At 38.6% G+C, this 19,696-nt stretch overlaps 1 protein-coding gene and 1 pseudogene across 1 annotated transcript in view; both read left to right on the forward strand.

Annotated features, from left to right (window-relative positions):
* The window catches only part of ATXN1 (ataxin 1), a 311,366-nt gene that overhangs the window by 190,010 nt on the left and 101,660 nt on the right, over nucleotides 1-19,696 (forward strand).
* LOC112477731 lies at nucleotides 12,240-12,358 on the forward strand (annotated as a pseudogene).

Here is a 19,696-nt window from a genome sequence, read left to right on the forward strand (position 1 = left end):
CTATACATAGGGGAAACTTATCTTCAGTGTCTTAGAAAGACAAAGAAAGCAAGACTAAAGATAGAACACAGGGGGATGACAACCTTTATGCCTTTTAAACAACCATGTTTCAGTTCAGTTTGTTCCTGTTTGCTTTGAGAAGGGAGAAAGAGAGAGAGAGAACTCTAATTACAAACTCCACATTTCTTTCAGCTATACTATTTTCAATCCTATATAATTTGTTCAGCTGAAGTGGCAAATGCTTGCTTTTAAATGTGAAGAGAAGGTGCCCCATTTAATACTTAGAAAAGATTGACTTCAATTTAAACAAAAGAAAAATTCTCCAGGGCTTAATGATTCATGATTTGTAATCATTGAGGAGCAGCCATTTTGTTCTCCATGGCCTTGGCCCTTTGAGGAGACTATCTTTCTCTTAGCCCCTTCTCTCCCACCTCCTGTGTTCTTTCACCTCAAGGATCAGGTCAGGTCACAGACGGCCACTAATGTGGGGCTTAACGAGGTTAGGGTGAGGACACACAGCTAGATTTCTGGAAAGGCCTCTCCTTGACACTTGGGAACAGGGTTGGTCACATTTCTCACCTGGAAAGTCCATTCCTGACAAAGAACTTTGATCCCTATGACTGGAGCAGAATAGTCAGCATTCTGCAAGGTCCCAAGAAGAGGGCAGAAGCTACTTACTGAACACTTAGGGGCCAGGTGATTTTTACATGTTATTTTTTATGAGACAGAAAGGCATCTTGATAGACTCAGGTGAATATTGCCATCTGGCAGATAAAAGATGCTTGAGGAAATGGAAGCGAGTAAACTCAGAGTTGCCCCACTAATAATAAGCATGCGGGCTTTGACCCTAAATCCCTCTGAGTAATAAACCGATGCCCCGTCTACCACAGCACAATCCTTCCCTTGAATCAGAGAGCACTTGATGGGAAAGGCATTATCACTGGTGGGTGAAACTCCTTCTACCCCATTCTTCTTCCCTGATCCACATATGTAAACACATGTCACGTCAATGATTGCTCCAGCTCTTTGCCTACTTGACTCCAAACATGTGAAAAAGAAGAGGAAGATTACATGTATCATCATCATATTACTTATATTCAAGTATTTGCTATTGTGTGGGGGGAAAGTTCCACAAGAACTCTTTTTTTCTTTTTCTTTTCCTTTTTGTATTTAGGCATTACGAAGCTACAGCAATAAACAGCCACAGGTACAAATGTCATTCATTGCCTTTTGATGATTTACGTTTTTTTTTTTTCATATCAGCTCCTTTTTCAAACACAATCTTGTGTGAAACCAAAATATATAAAAATGGTAAAGAAAAATTTTGTTAATATGTTTGTTAGATTTCAGTGTATAATGCTGAATTATAAAACCAAGCAAAAAGAACAGTGAGGCTTTGTGATGAACACAGAAATTTGAAATCAGTGTTACAGATGACAGCTGCAAGCTTCTATAACTTTAGTTTCCAATTTATTCCCTTTTGTTGTTGTTAATTTTTAATATTGTTGCATAATATTGAAAAAATCCTGATTCCCTAAAATAAGGAGTTGCAAATAATAACAGTATTTTACTTTTTAATAGCTACCTTGCAATCTCAGGATATTTTTTTACTTAAACTTATCCACTTAAAACGTATTTACTTAAAACGAAAGGAAGAGTAGAAATGGCTTCTTTCAAAGTTGAAATCATTAACAATATGAAACAATTTGCATTTTTTAATTTGTAACCCTGCAATTTGAGGAACCAATGATAGCTTCCTCAGCTAGTCTAAATCTTCTATTAGAGGCAGAAAACACTTTTCAAATTATAACATTAATGAGATGCTCATTGATGCTCTTAGAAAACAAGAAGAAACCTATAAGCCTGAGGGCCCATCTCTGTCTATTCAGCTTCAGAAGGCACAATTTACCTTGTTTTGCATGGCGAGTCCAATCTTTGACTTTGAATTTCATACTGAGCTTTTACTACCATAAGCACAGTTACCCGTGACACTTCAATGCCAATAAATTGTGTTACACCATTTTATGCCACACACACTTACATGTTATCACATATTAACATCCACTGAGGACAAGAATTCGGGCTGTGTTGTCTGGCCTTAGCCAGTAATTGAATGGAATGTGCCCGTGCTATACTAGGGGGCTTACTTGTGAATTTTCATGTGAATGGACGTAGGGAGACCTTAAGTTTATATGTTAAAAAAGAAAAAAATAAGAGCAGAGCTACAACCTTTCTATTTAAAGGTTGGCAAATATATGCACCGAGATGACAGGAGAAAGTTTCTTGTGAGATCTGCACAAACCTGGCAGTATGCTTTGGCCCATTAGTAGTCTCCACCCTGTCAGAATAGAAGTTACATTTAATTACCAGGGTGACTAAGCATCTTACTTTTGAAGAGTACTGCTATCATTTCCTTTAACCCTCACAACAACAACAGAATCAATTAAATATTAAAGATATAGAGACTTAACCATCGAAATTGCATAAGGAAAGACTTTATGCCAGCAAGAATGCTTTAGAATTTTCTCCACTGGGGGTGTTTCAGGTACAATGGTTTAGAATCCTACACACACATCTGCTGTAGACTTTCCTCTTGTGCCTCAGTCTAGTTCAGTGGTTCTCAGACTTTAGTGCTCAAGATAGTTATTGCACAAGATGGTATAAACAAAAACCTTCTATGTTATCCTTGATGGACAATCTAGAGGATTTTTGGTCATTCAGTAATACTTATTGAGTGCTTTTTCTATGCCAGGACTCTTATAAGTGCTAGGTTGGAGCAGTGAACAAAGTTTCTGCCTTTCATTAAACAAAAAAGGAATTTATGGTATAATGTCAGCTGTAATGAATGCTCTGAAGGAAATGTCAGGTCACATAAAAAGAATCCGAGTGGCAGGGGAAAGAGGAAGTGTTGCTCCTTTAGACAAGGTAATCATGGAGAGACATTTGACCCAGATGAAGGGAACACGTTTTGTGATTTGTCAGAAGAGAAGCATTGCAGATAGGAACAGGATTGTATCGGGCACATGAAAAAGAACATGGAGGCGAGCAGAAAATAAAGGGGGATGTCACACAGTTGGGACCAGATCAGGCAAGGCCTTCTAAGCCTTGGTAAGGATGAGGACTGTACATTTTGCAATAAATGTGGTGGGAAGCCACTGAAAGATTTGAGTGGAGGAGTATTAGGATCTGATTTACACCTTAAAATCTCAAGGGTAATTTTGACCCCACACACTTTGTGTTGGGTGGGAACTTTAGAACCTAACCCCCTGTATTAAGTGCTATTCTACTGTTTGACACAGGGAATGCTTTTTGAAATTAAGTTACTAAATAGTGAGAAATTTAATTTAAAAATAAAATGCAGATCCTCTGAAGCCCCTTGGTAGAATGCTGTTGTTTTTGTTTGTTTGTTTTATTTTTGTGTTTTTAAATTAAATTTATTGGGGTTATATCGGTTAATAACATTATATAAGTTTCGGGTATATGATTCTGTAATATATCACCCGCATATTCTATTGTGTGCTCACACCCAAAGTCTAGTCCCCTTCCATCACCATATATTTGACTACCTTTTTCTCTTCATCTTTTCATCACCACATATTTGATTGCCTTTACTCTCTTCATCCTTCCCCCGTTTCCCTTCCCCTCTAGAAATCACCATATTATTGTCTATGTCTATGATTGTGTTTTGTTTGTTCATTTGTTGCTTTCTGCTTTATGCCCTACATGAGTGAAATCATAGGATTCTTGTCCTTTTCCATCTGACTTTTTTCACTTAGCATGATATTCTCAAGATCCATCCACGTTGTCTCAAATGACAATATTTTATCTTCTTTGTGGCTGAGTAGTATTCCATTGTATATATGTACCACATCTTCTTTATCTAATCATTGATCAAAAAACACTTAGGTCGTTTTCATGTCTTGGCTATTCGGAGTAATGTTGCAATGAACATAGGGTACCTATACCTTTACAAGTAAGTATTTTCAAATTTCAGGCTGGGATTTTTTTTTTAAAGTATAAAAGCTACATGCTACAATAAAGGTTAAATTAGAGCTCCTATACAAAGCTTCTGAGACTGTAATTAACACCTTAGTAATGCTTCCTAAGAGTTGACTTGGTCCCTTTCTGCTCCCTTATTCTTTATCAAAACTTTTGCTATTGATGTCTGGTTTTGACTGTTCACCATCCTGGTAAACTTGTTTTTTTACCAAAGAAACTAAGTCATTCGACAAACTGCTAGATTCTAATGATAAGCATCATCCTCAGAAAGAAGTGTATTCTTTGTCTCGAGGACCCTCTTTTTTGGAAAACAGCTCTTGTGCCTCTAGAAATAGTTGCTGAACTGATGTCATAGATGGGTTTGGGATTACTTTTTTTTTTTTTTTTTGATTTTGCTTATCTATTCTGTCACAAAGCTTGGCTTCCATAAAAGAGACACATTTCTCTGACTTCACCCAAGTTACATTAGGTTCTTTCCTCTAGTTTATTAACCCCAAGTGCTTAGCAAACTTGAGAAAGTATGACCTGATGCCATCATTCATAATACATTTTTAAAGTCACTTGTTGAAATATGACAAAGGGAGGAAATATTTTGTTGAAATTAAACAATAATGCGTGAAAGATATTTTAGATTATCATAGGGTTCTTTTAACACTTTGAACCCTGAAATAATTTACTTCTTGCAAAAAATTAAAGCAAAATGGAGTGTGCAGTAGACTCACCGGCAGGTTTCTGGGCATCACTCCCAGGATTTCTGATTGAGAAATCTAGGGTTGGGCAGACTTTTAACTTTATTAAGTACTCTAAGTAGACAGACGTAGGGCAAGACAATTTGAATAAGTACCCCAAGTGACAGCTGTGGGAAATCACATCTAAGAAACACGGCTGGCTGACTTCTTGAAGGAACATTAACTTTGTTGTAGAAAATATCAAACACGTCCAAAAGTAGAGAGATGTGCCCCCATCATCCCACCTCAACAGCTGTCAGCATAGTTTCATCTACCCTACCCTGTGCCCAGATTATTTGGGGGTAAATTCCAAACATCATACTATCTGTAAATATTTCAGTGTTTCTATACAAAGTTGGGATTATTCTTCTTATACAAAACCACAGTAGCATCAGTATACCTAAATAATTAACAGTAATTCCTAATATCATCAAATATCCAGTCAGTGTTTATATTTCCCTAATTGTCTCATAAATAACTTTTTGTTATGTTGTAGAATTTTTTTATAGTTTACTTGAGTCAGATGCAAATAAAATCTATGTCTCTTAAGCCTCTTTTAAGCTCTTGGTTCCATCTTCATCTTTTTTGTGTTACATTTTTTTCTGTTGAAGAAACCAGACGATCTGTCCAGTAGAATTTCCCACCATCTGGGTTTTGATGCTTACATCCCTGTGATGTTGTGAAGCATGTTCCTCTGTCTTCTGCATCCCTTAGGAACTGTGAGGACATTCTAGAGGCATCACTTTCTTTGCCTGACAAACTCATAGTTGGCACTGAGTCGTGTATTCCTATCGGGAGGTGATGGTTAATAGTATCTACTTTTTCCATGATATTTTTGTCTAAATTCATAAATTTATTAGAGATTACAAAATGGTGGTAGTATAATTCTATTCTTTGTTCATTTATTAGCGGTAATCGTTGTTCATGAAGGGAAACTTCCTCTCATCTACCGTGTGTTTACTCAGTGCTTCAGGTTTCATACAAAAAGCAGGGTAAATATTTTTTCCCTTTATTTACCCATTTTCAAAATAAAGTTTTTTCATAATGTCCTCCCGAGTCACCATTTCTTAAAGTGTTGTGGTGAACGAATGGGTTTAAACATACCTGGTGTGTTTCAGTCAGTACAGCTAGGGCCCTTACTGATGCTGGAATGGCCTTCTCTTTGACCGTTGATCTGAAACCTATTCAACTTGGCTGCCGAGTTCTTTTAATACACTACTAGTTGTCTCTGATAGTTTCCTTGCTTTCTACTAAGACAGTATGTTTCAGGCTCATCTTGGACATGTCCTGCCTCAGACCTGGGATCAGGTTTTTCCTCAAGGAAACCTGGTTCCTTTTAGTGAGAAATGGTGTTTGAGGACGGCAGTCTGGGCTGTTGGGGTACTCACTCATTACAGCTGGGTTTGTTGTCGTTTCTCAGCCTTTTCCGTGGGCGCAACCAGAGCTAGGAAATCTCTCTTTCATGGATATGAAACACATAAATATGTGGTGTGTGAGTATTATTTAAAGTAAAATACATCATGAGTTTATACTGATGTATCAGGTTCTTCTTAACCTCAGCATTTCCTGTCTCTCAAGCTGAAAATTGTAGTCCTCAGTCACACCAACACAGTTTACTCATTTTCTTTATCCCACACTACACTCACTATAATTTCTGAATGAAAATGCCAATGACACCCCAGAAATATGCTTACTGAAAACTTTGAACTTTGATTTTGTTTTGGTTTTTAGTCCACTGGGCTAGGGATATATAGTTACATTATGTTAAGGTCACTTGGAATGGTTCCTCTTTGCGTGTTTACACCAGTGACTGGATATATATTTAAGTTCATTTATTTTATTTTAGTTGAGATTTTTAAAGGAGGTTTTTAGAAAATTATTTTTGTTTAATATTTAAGGTCAATATTGTCTGTAGTTTCCCTGCTATGAGCAATATTGAAATTCCCAGTAATTCTTTCTTTTCTTTTCTCTCCTCGCTCCATCATTTGATTTAAAGTAATATCCTTTTACTCCCACTTAGATCTACATCAGTGAGCTTATTTTCTTTTCTTTTGTATTCTCCCCATCATGTTTTTTATCATCATACTGTCTCTCCATTGTCAGAGCATGTAACTATTATACACAATACTGTCCCCCTTATAATCATCTTTGAGCAATGGACCCCTACAGCTGATTATGTGTGTTATGCCCACCCCAGTCCTTGTATCTGTGCCTCTTTGGTCATTCTGGTTGCCTGAAGTTTCTCCCTCGTAGATTACCAAGGAAGGGCTAATAGGAACAGTATATAGTCCCTGGGTCTTTGCATACTAATAACAGATTGTTGTTGACTCAAAGATTATTTTGGCTGGATATAAAAGTCTTAGCTTAGTTGCCTTTCTTGAGTGTCATTCTTTTGACTTCTAGCACAAAGCCTGGCTCTTGAAAAGTCTGATGACTCTCTAATTTTCTGTCTTTTCTTAAATGACTTGGTCATTTTGCCTGAATGTCCAAAACATTTTATTTTTGTTTTTTGTTTTTTTTCCTGGGCCAATTTTTCCAGACACATAGTGTCCTTTAAATATGTAGTTTGAAATCTTTTTCTACTTCTGGAAAGTGTGCTTGCGTGATGATTTTAAGTATTTGTTCTGTTTCATTGCTTAGCTTTGCTTTTTGAAGACTTATTGTAATGTCTTGCTTGATTTTCTTTGCCTATTTTCTCTTTCAGAGTCTTTCTCTTGCATTCTTTCTCTTTCTTCATTTATTTTTGATTTTAAAACTTTCTTCCTTTCCATTTTCTAATACTCTTTAGTCATTCTCTGGTGTGTGTATTCCCTCTTGTGTTACTTGTTCATTAGTCTTCATTTCTTAATTTTTTCCCCTTTAGCTTCAAATTAACTCCAGTCACATTGTTTCTGAGTTTTGCAATTAGATTTGTTTCTTTATATCTTCTTTTATTTTCTCAATTTTCTTTAACTTTTTTGAAGTATTAATTTAAAGTTTTTATCTGTTGTGGGCATATCTCTATGGTAACAAATGTTATTCTGATCTTTATCTCTTTTTTCTCATAATAACTGTGCATTGAATTTGATAACAATCCTATTTTGTTACTTATTTTTAAGTGAAATGAATTTTTCTGTATTTTTAGGGGCAAAGAAAGCTTTTCTAGCTTCTAAGCTCTACAGCTCCCTCTTCTGTTGTTTCCATGAAATGGTGTTAAAAGGTCCATACTTTCTTAGCTCTGTCTCTTCTGCTTCTACTTTTATCTACCCCTTCCTTTATCTTTGATTTTATTACTGTCGTTCTCAAGGTGGATGCTACTCTCAAAGATTTCTCCTCTGGGTAGTTCAGTTGTGGAAGGAAGCTTAGTTTTATTGGTTTTGCGAGTATATAAACTCTGTACCACCTAGTGTTTCCTGCAGTCCCTTGCTCTCGCTGTACAAATTGGACTCTGTAGGATTTTTGGCCAGTTATGCTGCCGTGATCAAAATAGCTTATCAACCTGCTCACCTTATGGTGAGGATCTTATGGAGATTTGGGGACTCCTCTCATTAAACCTTTAGTTGCTCACTGCCTTTTCTGCATTGGTGTTGCTTCTCCCTGACTCTATAGCAATAGATGATTTGGCCACACCCGTTAGTATTTTCAGGCTCATGGGCTATGTGGCCACCTAATTTCGTTTTGGTGTTGTCCGCAGGTTATAGGTTTTGTGATCTCATTTTCCTATTTTTGTTGTTGTCGTCATCGTTGTTGTTGTTGTAGGGGGAAAAGAAGAGGACAGGGATTCTGGGAGATTAAAAACTATGCTGCCTTTGGCACTGGCACCATGGTCTTCCCTGAATTCTCACTCTAACTTTTTCATAGTGTTATCAGTTCTCGAGAAGATATTTCTGCTAAACGCCGTCCTTCTGGATTCAAGCTAAAGTACTTTCAAATGTGAAAAGTTTAGTTTCAATTATATTTTTAGTTAATAGTTTATTAAGGAAAACTACAAAGTGCCTTGGAAAACAAAACACTGCGACTAATTATTACTTCTTAAATAGAAAACTAGCTATATTTGTTAATTTTCTTAAGTGAGTATGTAGGAAATGAAATTGTTACATATATATCATTCCTAAATTAACACAATATAAAGTCAGTAGCTCTTAATCCATCAAGAGACAATGTATATCAAGTTTAGGATAAATTAGGACTGTGGACTTTCATAAATGGTAGCTCTATGGTTGAAAAAGCCTCCCGAGGTTTTCTGATATGCATTCTGATGACCTGGACAAGTACACCTTTTACCTCCTCATCCTCTCACGCTATAAAGTCTCTAGCTCTGAGTTATAACTTTTAAAATGTGGTTGCCATATTGCCATTGACAATTGCATCATTCTTCTTGGCTTTTAATAGCTAGATAGTAGTGCATAAAAGGAACTATATGCGTTTCCTATTTGTCCTTTTCAAATTCTTCAAGGCTGAAGGGCCTTGAAGACAGGATCAGCGAACATGCTTGTAGTATATGTTACCCTCGGCACCTTTTGGCAAAGGTGCTTCCTGCTTCCTGTAGAGTTTAAATTTAGATCCACTGAGAATCTGAGAAATACAGTAATGAAAGCAGAACTGGAGTTTCCTCTTTTGGAAGCTTTCCTTATTAAATTCCATTAATGACTCTGTTAGACTTTATTCCCATCTTACACGAGGGACTCCAGAATAGCAAGCTGAATTGCTTCTTCTTTCCTCACACAGAGTCATTCTTTCATTCGACATTGATTGAGTGCCTCCCATGTACCAGGTTAAAGGAGCTTATGTGCATAACTACCAACCTATCTTCTTCATTCTATTATTTTAAAGAGTTCCTTGGTAGCCCACCTGTCTAAGTGCTGTTATTAAATTTCAGTTGATTTTATAAATGTTTTTATGACATCCTCCTTACTGGATTTTTAGGTGTAAATCACTCTTGGGCAAAATAGACAATATAAACAGTAAATAGACTAGTCATATGATTATATATACTCTGAGTATGAGAATCTGCAGAGAGAAAATATCTTGGTATTCTTCAGTTGGCTTGTAAAAACGAGTCAGCATCTCATTTCTAACTAAAATCCACTGCCTACAAGGGAGATAGATTGAACATTGCCTTTACCTTCCTGTTTACAACTATGAAACTTGACCCAGCAGCTGACACTTTCTGTGTTCTGTTCAGTATCAGTAACCCATAATGTGTCACACCTGTAATATTTTAGATAGGAAAAAAACAAATAAACAAGTTTTTATTTCTGCCAAAGGCCTTTCAGCATCATCCATGGTTTCTCTCTTTGCTCTGCAGATGGCAGACTTTGAGTTTCAGGTCATCTAAGCATGACCTCTAAGGAGTTCTTGGCGAGATACCACCTCTCCCCCTTGCAAACTGCTGCTTCTTGAGCTCACTTAGTAGCAGGGCCAGAGTTTGTGTGGAACCCCTCCCCATCCGAGGCTCTACGAGGAATGCGTTTCCAAATGCAGGAAGTTTCTCTTACACTCTGCCACCTATCTTCCTCGGTTATGACCGAATTCTACTCCATTCTGAGCCAGCTTATCCATTTAAGAACAGAAATCATATCCTCATATATGGGCTTGAACAAAAGGGAACAGCGATACTTTGTAAGTTAATGAAATTATGGTAAGAACAGGAAGAAACCCAAGGAGTTTTGATGATCTGTTTCCTGTTAGAAAGTAGTACAACAAAATGATTCAGAGTCTTGTAAGTTCTGTAGGGATTTGGCAGAAGAGCAGCGAATAAGTTATCGATTGTCCCATCAATTTCCAGCCATCGCTGGCCTCTCTGCTTCCTGTGCCCCAGCTGACTTGCTGTCTGCTCAGCAACTTAGTGCACGACACATGCAAAGAGTATAAATATCTGTGAAGATGACTGAAATCTGCCATGCACTTCGCCACCCAGCCCATAACATGTTTACAAATGTTACATTGGGGTCTGCTATTTGATATATCTTGACCACAGCCAAATAGGCTTCCATAAGGATGGCACCAGTCAGCACTCCCACCAGCAGCAGTATGCCCCTTAACAAGTACATAGTAACGTATGTTTCTAAACATTAAATGGCCCCAGAGCTATGTCCTCAGACCTCTCTTGCTCCCTCGTTGACCTCTTAAAACTGTCTCAAAGCTGACGACTTCTCCATCCTAGGCCTCTCCTTTGACTGTCAGACTGGGATATCCCACCGCCTCGTAACTGTCTCCACTCGGGTGAACTCTTGAGCTTCATCCTAATCTGCTCCTCCTACTCTCTTCCTCATCTTAGGAAATAATAACTCTCTCCTTTCAGTTGCTCAGGCCAAAAGCTTTGATGTTGTCCTTGACTTTTCTCTTTTTCTCCTACACAACCCCTCAGGTCCAAACCACTATTATCTCTTGCCTGGAGTATTTCAGTAGCCTCCTAACTGATCTCTCAGCCTCTGCCTTTGCTCCCGGAAAATATATCTTCAACACGGGCTCCAGAATAAATGTTAAAACACCGTTCAGATCTTGTCATTCTTCTGATCAAAATCCTCCAATGGCCTCACAGCTTATTCAGAATAAGAACCACAGACCTTATCGTGGTCTAAAGGGTGCATCAGCCCTACCCCCACCTCTAGCTTCATTTCCTACTATCTTCCCCTCATGTACTCAGCCCCAGCCATACCAGTTCCCTCCTTTTTGCTTTTCCTTTAACATGCCAGGAGGATCCCACCCCGGGACCTTTGCACCTTCAGTTCCTTCAACCTGAAATGACCTGTGTCACCACATTGCTTTCTTCTTCACTGTCTTGAGACTTTTGCTCAAATGTCACTGTCTCTATGAGGCCTCGGTGGACAGACTTCTAAAAATGGTTTTCTAAACCACTGTCCTAGCCTCCTTTTCTGCTTTATCTTTCTCCTTCACATTTATCACCATTAACAGAAAATATTTCATTATAAAACTTTGGTTTATTTCCATGAAGACACATAATTAGTTTTTGTCGTTATTGCTTGTTCTGTCTTAGAGTCTGGTACAATATCTGACAGATAAATACACAATTAATATCAATTTAATTGGTTAAGAGAGTGTCAGTAATCATCATCATAATAAAAAGCTAGCATTTATTGAGCAACTACTAAGCATCAGGTACTATGCTCAGTGGTTTACATTTATTTAGTCTCCCAACAGCACAGTAGGTAGGCATTATTATTCTCCTTTTACACGAGAAACTTGAACCCTAGACGAATTAAGTAATGTGCTTTAGGTTTCATAACTAAGTGGAAGAACCAGAAAGTGGGCCCTAAGAGTTCGTCTCCAGAGCCTGCATCCTCAGCTACTATGCTCTACTATTTCTGTGAGGAAATGACTCGAGACTGGCTTTAGCTTGGCTCACCCCCTGCAGTCCACACTCTTGTCTCCTGCTGAGGTCATCTGTCTTTTCCATGTCATTCATGTCATTGGGTCTTCTGTGTGTTTTTTGTAATAGTTGTCATCTTACTGGATTTCTCAGTAGCTTTGCCAGCGCTGCTCACTCCCTTTTTTCTAGAACCCCTTCTTATCTATGGCCATGCCACCCTGAACAAGCCCGATGCCATCTGATCTCGGAAGCTAAGCATGGTTGGGCCTGGTTAGTACTTGGATGGGAGACCACCTAGGAAGACCAGGTGCTGTAGGCGTAAAATAAAAAATAAGGGATTGTAAGCTGACACAGTCCTTGTAATCTGTGGGGTGGGGGGGGAGAGAGAGAGAGAGAGAGAGAGAGAGAAATACCTCAAGGGTAATTTTAACTCCAAGGGTTGCCTCCCCTAAATAAAAAATAAATAAATAAATAAAACCTTTTCTTTTGTTGCCTTTCTTAATGCCATCCTCTTTTGATTTCCATCCTGCCTTCCTGATCTGTCCATCTCAATGCAGTTTTCAGGGGTTTGTCCTCTACCTGCCGTCTACACCTCTAAATGTTGGTGTTCCTCATGGCTTAGTCCTTGGTCCACTTTTCTTCTCAAGTTTTGTTTTTTCCCCTAAATGAGCTCATCCAAACTCAAAGCTTCTTGATGGACACAAAGTTCTACACCTATATCTTCAGGCCAGATTCCTCCACAACCTTGGACCAGTATATGCAGCTGCCTATGTAGAAGCTCCATTTGGAGATCATAAAGTCATCTTCACTCAAAGCCAAAGTTATAGCCCTCTACGTCTCACCAAACCTCATCTTCCTCGAGTGTTCTCCATCTTAGCCATCAACCCTCTCTAGTTTCCCAAGACAGATGCCTAAAAATTATCCTTGAAGTATTTCTCTCTCTCTTTCTGCCTCTACGTCTTGTCACCAAGTCCTACCGATCCCATCTCTTAAATATCATTTGAATTTACTCACTCCTCTCCATCTCCACTTCTACCATTCTAGTCCCACCATCTCTCTCTATGAGCCCCTTCTTCCTTGGCCTTCTTACACAACTTTCAACTGTTACCCATCACCCTATATTTTTCTTCAAGAGCTATTTTTACAAATAAACTTATGTATTTGTGCAGTTTTGTTTTTTCTCCCCAGCTAGAATGTAAGCTCTGTCAGAGTATGGACCATGCTTGGTTTTTTTTCTTATTCAGTCCTTACATAGTGTCTGGCATACAGGAGACACCATAAGTATTTGATTTGTTGAATGAAAAAAAAAGTGCGATGTATCAGATGACTGGCTGAGATCAAAGGAGAATAAAGAATATTCAAAAGCAGATAGGAAGCTGTGCTGTGTTATATAGCACCATAATGAATAAATGGTTATTTCTAATACTTAGTCATCAGAGAAAGGTTAAATTTCGTTTATTATTCTTTATTTTAAAAGGCAGGCACATAGATGTAGAACTCTAAATGAAACAGATCTTATAAAAATTTCCATTAAGTAAGCAAAGTTTTAGAAGGTGAAGAGAGATTAAGTTAATTTATGTGACTACTTCATTTCTCAATAAATGTTTATATCCAGCTGTGAGTACAAATAGCATGTTCTCACTTACCCATGCCAATGGAGGCTGAGGGAGCACCCATCATTAAAATTGCAGTGAATAAAGAAAGGGATTGATTGATTTGCATGCCCTCTCCTTTTTTTGATCATGGAGGAATTGCCAGAGAGGCTAAAAAATGGGCAACAGGCAGAGGGAAAAACAATAAGAATCTTGGATAATCCTCTACCAGATAATTAAGATTTAACTGGGTCTGTTTTGATGTGTGCACACGTTTCTGTACGTGGAAAAGGATGAACCCACAAATATTATAAATGCCAGTTTTTAAAGGCTTTTGGAAAATGCAGCCCATAGCATATGGTATCAAATTAATTTGAGGTTTCACTTGTTTCCATCTGATTTGGGCACATCAAATTATGAGATAATAGTTTGGCATCCGTGTTCACAGTGCTCTTTGTAAGCTTCTCAGTTTTACAAAATTCCTTCGAGGTTAGAGGATGTGTGGTGACCTTCGTTTTGCTGATGAGGAAATAGAGGCATGGAGTCAATTAGCGACTTCTCTGAGCTTTGGAAATAACTCACCGATAGAGCCATCAAGACCTGAGTACAGACCGTGGCTCTAGCATCACCATTTCTGCCTTTATTTTCAGTGCTTTTCTTACTTTTGTTCTCTTTCGTGCCATTTAATGCTACCTGTTTCATCCTGCTGCCCATCACGATTAGACAGAAGAAGAAACTTAAGACAGGACAGATTATGTTTGACAGTAAGGAACTTTACAGCTGAATTCCATTAGACAGAAGTGTGCCTGTAGCCTCAGCAGTATTAAAACTTTCCAGTGATGTTTTATCACAGCTTCACCTGGGCTCCACGTGATGCAAAGACTCTTAACCTGGAAGGATGTATGTCTTTGTTTGGAGTTGCAGGTTTGCCCACCTCTAATATCTCCTAAGAGCATTTGGCATTTTCTTTTTTCCTTAAAGCCAACTATAAAATTTAATTTAATTTGATCAGCTGTTTCTCCTGCAATTCATGTGAAATTTCGGGTATCAGCGAATTGTGTTAACATTGCCAGTAAAGAAGTATTCCAAAGGTGAGGATCACCAGTTACCTCTTGGCAGAGCTGTTGAGCTCGCGACTAATAGCAGTAGATCCTTTGCTCAATTGCCACATGAAATGCAAACGATTCTATACTTTATTCTATAAAGTGTGTCTATAAGATAGTGCCTCTGGGTAATTTCTTTTTTAATATTTATAGACATTACCAAGGTTTCTCCAAACTTGCCTTTTTTACCCAATTCCTAACCCTGATGCACAAAGGAAAATAATTTGATTCAAAACCCACCATGGATTTGTTGTATTGGTGCTGTAGATAAGTTAACTGCTGCACAATGAAAGGCCCTCTTTGCATTTCTTTAGAGCAGAATATTATTGCCGTGTATTACTCTGGACTGAGAGGTGAGAATTGAGCTCTGTAGTGCCTCAGAAAATATCAAAAGAGCTTTAAAACATTAGTTTTGAGAGACCGGAATACATAGAAACTCAGAATGTTTGAATGTCAGCCCAGATGTTGGCAGACTTCCATTAAGATTTCGTTGCGAGTAAAAATGTGTACTCAGTGACTAGGTTCAAGCCCTTCGTAGTTTATAAGCAAATCTGCTTTTTCTAGATTGTTACAAAAAAAAAATAGGTTAAGCAAATTTTGTGGTGGTGCTTATGGCGTGCACAGACATGCATGAAGCCTCTGCATCTTCCAAACTCGGAGAGCATATTTTAACAGCACGAGTATTTCTATGCGTTTGATGTATATCAGAACCTCTTCCTTCTCTTCCCACATGCTTTTTAATTGTATAGTTTAAATGTTTTACCTATTAAAACTGTTTGGTCTTCGAGCTGTAAACATCACACACAGTTAATAAGCTTTAGGAAAGAAAAGGAAATTGACATTTAGTAGATAGGTTCTACAAAACCAATGAAAAACTATGCAAATGAGGTAGAGAACAGACAGATTTGCATATCCTTGTTGGTTTCATGATGATATTCTCAGCATGAGCCTGGCAAACTTGCCTTTTTACCTCTTGGGATGATGCACGTACTAATGGTAGAATCCTGCAGGGTCAATTTAACAAGTGTAACATTGCGATTTTCCATGTGGTTTCTCGGAACCGCTGAGCAAAATGCCGCAATAAATAGTGACAGAGGAAATCGATTTTTGAAGTAAATACTTTTGGAGGTTGGGGGTAGAGAGGGACAGTCTATCAGTCTTTAACGTTGTCAGGGCAGAGTGTGCAATTTTTGGTATGAGTGCCACTGACATTTCAAAATAAATAGATCTCCACTTATTCTGCAACTGTCTAGATACCCCCACACCTACCACCAAAACTTCAGAGACTGGACACATTTGTAAGTCTCCTTTGGCTGCATCAAGATCTCTCATCAGAAAAGCAGCATAAGGAATCTGTTTTTGCCATCATTTTTTAAGAATAATAAATAACCTAATGACCATGTCGTGTATATATTTAATTAATACTTTGTATTGCTGGACATTGATACATGGAAGCATAATTGCATAGTGACTAAGAAAGATTTTGATGTTGTCAAGACCTGGATTTGAACTCAGCACTGGCATCCCTCCTTACTTTGGTTTCTCACCCCAAAATGAGCACATAAGTGGTTGTGAGCATTAAATGAGAGAATGCAAATTGTTATCGAATTGCCTGGCTTACAGTAAATACCTAATAGGCAGTATCATTATTTTGAAATGCTTTCAAAATTATAATCAAGTTTTACTTTGTAAAATACAGTTTTAAAGAAATCAGGTAGCTTTCTTAAGAAGAAAACGGAAATAAAATTCACCCCTGCAATGAACTTGGAAAATTTTAGAGGGTCTTTTCCAAGTTGTTATAAAACACCTCTGAAGTAAATTTGCCCATTTCTGACCACACCAATCCTATAACATTCCAGGAATAAAATCTGTACTTGGGCTTTAAACTAAAGTGGGTGGAACAAACTGAATTAGAAGTCCTTGGCAGACATCGCCCCCAGCAGAATGTTCTCTCAATCGGTGGTATCGCAATAAAAGAGAAGATGTATATTTTTAAATCTGCCCTCGCTCCCCAATCCCTTCAGCCAGTTGTATTTCTCTATTGTAAAAATCCACTCTGCTTGTATTTCATCTTATTCCTCCCTCTGATATCCGCACTCTCAACCCCACTTCCCTCCGACCCCCCAAAATAAACCACATTCATACAGACCCTCCTTCCCGAGAAAGCATTGAGCAGAGCTGTTCTCTGATACCGTATATGTGCATACTGGACCATGCTGAGGAAGGTCAAAGAAACATGAGAAGGCTCTGCTGTTTTCAGTTGTAAAGACTGCCAAGAAAAGGGAAAAAAAAAAAACCTCAAATGTATTCACATCTCTCCCGCCTCTTTTTTCTTCTGTAAATATTCAAACCCTTTTTAGAGAGGCTTTAGATAATGTGTTATTCCAGCAAATACCATGAACCTTGGATGTACAGAGTACTCCCAAATCTCACAGGAATGACTCAGTAAAGAGTTAGATAAAATGGGGTTGGCAGGATTGGGTAGAGAATCTTGTTACTACACACACACACACACACACACACACACACTCACACACACACGCCAGCCACCTCCACCCCTGTCATCACCATAGAATTATGTAAAAACTAGACATTCTCCTCTCCCTCACACAGGCAGTTGCATCTTTCCCAAAAATGGAAGGGGAAAAGCTTTCTTTGGCTAAGCCATATGCAAAAAATTATGGAACATCTGTGGAAGTAACAACATACAACAAGACAAATTATTGGTGGTAAAAGGCAAAGCCCTTGTTTCAAAAACATGTCTGGAGATAGTGTGTATACACAGCCTCGCTTTGTGCTAATTACGTATAATAACTGTCAGCTTTGTGGACTCCAGGCTGGGCTTTAATAACTCGTGGTCACGGTAGGGTGTTCCTTTTCTTTTTTGTTCTAGCTTTCCTTCTTCTTCTTCTTTTTTTCTTGCTTGTTGAACAAACCACATAGCTTTATTCAATAATTGCTGTCATCTGGAAAACTGAATCAAAAATATGAGAGACTTGGTGACTTACGTCTTAAAATGTAATAGAGGACAGATGTCCCCCTTTTGATCTATTCCCCTCCAAAGCGAGTCCTAGAAGTGTGGAGATTGCAGTTCCAAGCAACTTATCACTGAGCTTCAAAATTTTTTTCCTTTCAACATTTAATGCTGTTCTCAGTCTCAACACCCACTACAAAAATAATGTCATTCCAGGTGAATTTAGTTGCTTTATTTATACTGAAACTCATTGTGATTTTGCCTGAGTGGGAAGCCTTTCAGGTACATGTACTTAAAAATGTACTATCATAGGGCCCCAATTCCCACGCCCTTTCACCTTGTGATCTTGGGACAGGAATTAGTTAGCTATCCATGCCTTTCTTTCTCTATTTGGTAGAGGGAGGCAGTAATACCTGCTCACAGTTCTTATGTAGATCAAATGAGATCGAAACTGTAGAAATACAGGTCCTTTTATTATAAGAGTAACTCTGATGCTATTGTTTTTTATGCTAAAAGGGCTCTAAGCATCCTGTTATCACCTGCTGTCAGATTTCTTTGCATATTTTGCAGTGCCAGGGGTCTTGAGTCAGTAAAGAAAAAGGAGCTTGAAAAAACTGGAGGGATGTCTCTTTATGGGGAATAAGCAGTAGGGCAGAGTTTAATCTCAGGTCCTTGGGAAGAGTGACATGCCATAGCCACAACTCACCACGTGTCCCTCCTCACCTCAGATATCTCTTAGCTCCCAGTACATAGTAAGAATAGGTGCAGTGATCCGTCACTAAGATGACCTCTGTCAGCCTCCCCAGCCTTTCCTCCTGTCACTTCCCATCGGTAGCCTGAGTTCCAGCCAGTCCCTACTCCCATCATAATTCCGACATTCCCTGCACGTTGCCATTCGTGTTTCCTCATTCTGACCCAGCCCATCAAAATCCTCCCCATACTTCAGGACCCAGCACACACCTGGCTCCTCTATACACCCTTCTAACTGCAAAGCCATCCACCTTCTCCCTCCTTTGGGCTCCCAGATCCTTTTATTACTTGTACTTTTTTTGCTATTCATAATACCTATCATGGTCTGCTTGATAACGTAGTTAACTTTGTAACTGTTTTAGCAGAAAGGGTGGCCCAGTGTGCTGGCTGGATGTACGGGCACTGGAGTGAGCCTGCCTAAGGTCAAATTCCTGCACTCTGCCCTTTACTAGCACTGTATTTGGGGTAAGTTCTTAATCTCTCTGTATCTAGTTTCCCCATTTGCAAACCTGTCTTAATAATAATAGCTACCTCGCAAAGTTGTTTCTGAAGATTAAATGAATGTAAAGCTCTTACAACAGCGTGTAAGCACTTAAGAAATATTAGCTATTCGTAGTGTCTGTATACCAGAGAAGAGAGGCCACGTCTTGTTTATGCTTTAGGCCCTCGTACTTTACACGTAGAAAAGACCCAGTCCATAAACATGAAAAGTTGGTGTCAGGTACACTTAGCAATATAAAAACCTGTTCATTTGAGTCAGCTAAGTAATTCAGAGCGCAGCAAGCCTCCCCTCTCACAGCCCCGTCCCTCCAGTCACTGAAAATCTGTGAGGGATCAGAGTATTTCAAAACAACCACAAAGCCCCGTGGAATACATTTTCAGTCTTCTTTATGTGTCTGCTTTTTCTTTTGGGTGAAAACAGTTAGCAGAGCCCGATTATAAGGCATGCATATGTATGCAGCATTATTTTGCAGAAGCTGAATGAAAGAATGGGAGTTGTATCCCGCTTGATGCTTCTATCCAAACTTCTAGGGCTTTGTGCCCTAAACACTAGAAGCAGTCTAGGTCACTTTAAAAATGGAGCCCTTGATGTTCTACTCAAGCTTTAGAAGGATTTACAACAGTCAGGTGAATGACAGTCTGAGAAATCGGTATGACCACCTTTTCTTAGAGTCTTCATAATATTGTGTGTGCGGGATTGTGTTTAGTGAGTGTGTGTGTGAGTCTGTGTGTGGATG

The sequence above is a fragment of the Pteropus alecto genome, unplaced genomic scaffold (genome assembly GCF_000325575.1).
Source record: "Pteropus alecto unplaced genomic scaffold, ASM32557v1 scaffold121, whole genome shotgun sequence".
NCBI lineage: Eukaryota > Metazoa > Chordata > Mammalia > Chiroptera > Pteropodidae > Pteropus > Pteropus alecto.